The following is a 4,886-nucleotide window of genomic DNA, read 5'->3' as shown; positions in this document are numbered from 1 at the left end:
TAATTTTGCCAAGAAAACCCCAAAAAGAGTCATGAGGAGTTGAACATGACTAAAATGAATGAACAAAACAAATGGAATAAGGCTTGAGGTCCTATGTGATGCAGGCTTTGTGGGTCAAGAAACATGGAAAGGACATGATTATGAGGAATCCTCACTGAGGGAGTAGTCAGAGCGTCTCTTTGGTCATATAGAACAAGAGAAGGTTCTGCTATTAGAGAAATCAATTGCTAGGCAATGAGTCAACAGCAATTAATAAGTGCCCTCTGTGTTCCAGGTGCTATTCTAAAATGCAGAGATGCAGAGCAGAAGAGTTGGAGGCAGGGGATAATCGATCAAGAGTATGTCAGTACCAAAGAATATTAATATTTGGAGGATAGGTAAAGAAATGTGGTCTGGGTCACATGGAAGATGACCAAATACTGGAAGGCCAAAGAGGGGAGAATGAAAATTTTTCATAAAACATTTGATATCATTTGTAGAATCTGGCATCTTGCCAGGTGCATGTATATATCCGTTCTTAGGTCTAAGAAACTAGCTCTACCTTCTGATTTCTAAATTATCTTCAGCTGGACAGCTCCTTCCTGTCACTCAGAGAAGTAGCCACCTCCAACAAGCAATGGACAATACAAAATCACCAAATCAAACATTTTGCTTTAAAAAAAAAAAACTTGGGAGAAGGGTGGCATTTGCTGATATACGTGAAGACCAACAAATGCTTCCAGGAAGTATGCAACTGAACTCCTATAATCAAAATACAATCAAGATTTCATTGTTTAAAGAATCCAACTTTTTGATAGAATGGTTTTAAAACTGACCCATTCTTTCCACTAAATTCTTGCACAAGGGTATCAGAGTTTGGTGTCTTGGAACTAAAAGGAATATATTTTGCTGGATTGCTGTCTTTGGCTGCTAGGATATCAGTGATCATAAAAAAATGGAATGTGGATCATGGGAAAATAGAGCCTTAGAACTTTAAAAGGATTAAGAAAAAGGATTACAAGTGACAAGAATGCTTTAGATCATAAGAAGGAATAAAAGGCATGGGAATATAAATGTATAATAAGTATGGAAACTTTGGTTCCATTAGATTATTCTTGAATCAGGAGTCAATTCATGGAAACTACATTAACTCTTCTTAGTCGGGTCAACCTAAGACAAAATTGTGAAGGATGCAGTTTATCCTTCTTGCTTTCCTTGCCTATCTTGAATTTAGAGTTCTGTATTTGAGATTAGACAGTCAAATGCAACCTTTCCCATTCACTACCTATGTGCCTTTGCTTATCAAGTTCCTTCATTGATAAAATGAAGAGGATTGGATTAGAAGATCTCTAAAGATCCATCAATCTCTAAATCCATGGTTCTATTTATTTTTAAATGACTTCCAACTGTTAATTAGGTGTCTTTTCAGAAATAGGAAATGGTGTAAAATATAGATCCTAATATGCAAGACTACCACCATTTGCTGATTCCCAACATGTAAATGCTCACACTGAAAATTTAACAAATGACTCCTGTGAACCAGTACAAAATGACTTACCACACTCCTGACCCTAGCCTATTCTCTTGATGAGATTTTTTTAGTCCTTTTCTTTGAAATTCCCCAATGGTGTACTGCTCATACACCTTTTCATTGTAGATGTTCATCTTTATTCCTTCAGAGATAGGGTATTCCAGGTTTGCTGCTATGGAGCAACATTGGTAAATTGTTTATATTGAAAATTTGGATCTTTGCTGTTACAAGAAGCTTAGGGTCACTAAAAGTTCTTTGCAAATTCCCAAAAGCAGTCCAGCCCACTTTTCTTTTCAACATTGGATGCAGCTCATTGTCCCATTATATATTTTAGATGTATATATTGGACAGTTTCAAAAGCATATCTATTCAGATGCATGTTAGAATCTGGACAATAGAGATCCTTCATTCATTTAGTCTTTCTTTTGTTGATGTACAGGCCAATTATGAGAAATTACAGATCTCTTCAGGTAGGTTCTACAATGTTTTGGGGCTTGATAGAAAACAAAAACATCTGGAAGACCTGACCATTGACTTAACTAGCACTAAGCAAATGAACACTCATATTTGGAATGAATGGAAAAAAACCCTTCAACTTATAGACAAGTGAATTCAATTCAACAAATATTTGAATTCCTACTGTGTGCAGAACTTGAACCTGGTTCTTCTTTATAGTACGATAAGCTCTCAGTATACTTTGCCAAGCTATCTCTCACCCTGGAAAGTAACCCTGAACTATATGAAGCTGGGTAGGTCTCCAAACAACTCTCTAAGACTATAAATCACAGATCAGGTAATACTCTTCATTAGTAGAAGACATTCTTCTCACTGAACTCTCTATATTAATCCAGGTCATGTAACAATAATAAGAAAACTCATTTCTTCTTCTTCTCCTCTTTCTCCTCCTCCTCTTCCTCCTTCTCCTCCTCCTCCTTCTTTCTTTCTTTTTTTTCGGATGAATTATTGCATAACCATGCCTATCTCATATTTTAGTCATGGTGATTTTTTTCAACCTAAGGATTTTATGCTTTTTCCTATTCATATTCACAGTATTTGATTTAGCCCAGTCTTCCTGCCAGCTGAAATCTATTTTTGTATCCTGATTCTATTATCCAACATGTTAATTTGTAATTCTGACTTTTTATCACATAGAAAATTTTGCCTTCCATTCTTTTATCCAAGCCATTGATAAAAATGCAGCAATTCTCCAATTCTTCATGATCTTTCAGATATCACTGATATTTACATTGGTTCAGCAAGTACATCCACTAGTTCTTACTTATTAATTTATCCTCATTCTCTTTTTCTCTTTCTCAAGTATTCTTGGGCAGTTTCCCAACCCCAAATGTAACACATTCCTCTTCTAGAAAGAATATGGTAACAGCTTAGGTATTGTTGAGACATTCTGAAAAGTTTTCCTCCTGACCCTAAAATACTATGTGAGGTATTGAAGTATTATGAACAGCCAAAGCTTTGGCCTAAAGTCAGTAGATAAAAAAGGCAGACACAACAAAATTCATTTGAAGAACTTTCTATAAGTACTAATCAAAATGTTGTATACGCTCTTTTCTATCTGAAAATGAAGAGTTCTATTTTGTTTCCCAGTTCAGTTTCAGGCTTTGATTATGGCACACATGAAGTAACTGTAATAGAAAACAGAGACTGGATTCTTCAAAATCCTCTCATCTAAATATCTTTCTAACATTCCTTGTATTCAGTTTATTCAGAGATTTATATGCTTATATGGAGTAACTCAGTTCCATATGTTCTTTAGTAAATCACTAAATAGACATTTGTAAGAATAAATGCTTAGAAACTATCTAAGAACTTGAGTATGACCTTTCATTTGGTCCCCTGCATGTGTTTATAGTGCTGTGACTGTAATGCAGATGAAAGAGAGAATATAGGCAGTTCTCTCATTTATAGAGGGCTATTTATCCTCAGAGCTTAAAGAGAATGCAAAGACCTCATTGCATTGAGTGGAGACTCAATGGTGAATATCTGGAGTACATGAATCAAAGTTACATAAGACACACAGGAATGGAAAGGCAGTGATTATGTGTTATAGGAGGAAATATTCCTGTTAATAAGATCCCATATCCATTGGAATGCTGAAATGTTTTCCTAGAAAAGACATCCCTGGCATAGGGCCTGGCACATAGATACTCAGGAAATGTCTATTGAATTGAATTGCATCTTTCCCCAAAGAAGTATCACTATAACAGGGAATTACATTCTTTACCGAGGGTCTGGGAATTAACTTCATTTTGGACAAAGTTATGGGAGCCATATTTAATTAACTCTCAGTGCTATACCCAAGTGCTAGATAGTATAAAAAATTCCAAAGTATAATGTAACGCTGCTGTCAGAAATCCATAATATTTTATTAATCTGCGACTATATGAAATACACTGTATATGGCGATCTTATTTGTAATTCCCACCTGATTTTCATTACAGGAAGCTAAGAACATTTTCAATAGTATTTTGAGTTTCAAAATGCCTCTTCTTCCTCCTCCTTTTGTTCTCTTTCTCTTTTTAAAAAAATGTATATAGAATGCTTCACAGATTTGCGTTTTGGGGGCAGCGAGGTAGCACAGTGGATGAAGTGCCAGGTCTGGAGCCAGGAGGATCTTGGTTCAAATCTGACCTCACACACTTCCTGACTAAGTATCCCTGGGCAAGTCATTTGACCCCAATTGCCTAGTCTTTGCTGCTCTTCTGCCTTGGAATTGATCATTCTAAAACAGAAGGTAAGGGTTTAAAAAAAAACAAAACAAGCCAAATTCGAATGTCATTCTTGCTCATCAGCGATGCTAATCTCTGTATCTTTCTGATTTTAGTATATGTGCAACCACAATAAGCACCAGATGGATTCTAAAAGGGAGTCTGATAGTTCTTTTAAGAACTTTTTTGAGGAGACCTAAAGCTACTTACTTCCTAATGCTTTTTTGAGGAACTGATACCGAGATGGATCGTTTTGGACGACCCTCTTTTTCTCATTATAAAATTTCCCTATAGCAAGGGTAGGTCTTACTGGCCAGATTAGTGGATTTTCTGTGTGTTCAGAGTTGGAATCCAATCCTAAAAAATTGTCTGGGCAACAAATGCTAATCTGCATATCGCCAGTTATGTGTACCTTCAGCATATATAAACTTTCCATTGATTTAGTGCTTATGGACAGCAAGTTACTTTTCTATACATTATGTCACTTGGTCCTTATATATAGTACTTCAAGTTTTGGATAGCAAGTATTATTATTCCCATTTTATGGATGAGGAAACCAAGGCTCTAAGATAATAACCTGGCAAATGTTTTTATTTTAAAATATTTGGGTGTACTGTATTCCAGTATAATTGTTTTCTTTAGTAATTTTA

The 4,886-nt window shown here is 35.6% G+C and overlaps 1 non-coding gene across 1 annotated transcript; it reads right to left on the bottom strand.

Annotated features, from left to right (window-relative positions):
- Nucleotides 1-4,272: 4,272 nt before the first annotated feature.
- LOC123248180 lies at nucleotides 4,273-4,376 on the bottom strand. The gene has a single exon (XR_006506258.1). It is a non-coding gene; the product is annotated as a U6 spliceosomal RNA (small nuclear RNA).
- Nucleotides 4,377-4,886: the final 510 nt, after the last annotated feature.

This window comes from Gracilinanus agilis, chromosome 4 (assembly GCF_016433145.1).
Source record: "Gracilinanus agilis isolate LMUSP501 chromosome 4, AgileGrace, whole genome shotgun sequence".
Classification (NCBI taxonomy): domain Eukaryota; kingdom Metazoa; phylum Chordata; class Mammalia; order Didelphimorphia; family Didelphidae; genus Gracilinanus; species Gracilinanus agilis.
The sequence above is the reverse complement of the archived record's forward strand: the minus strand, read 5'-3'. Positions and strand labels throughout refer to the sequence as shown.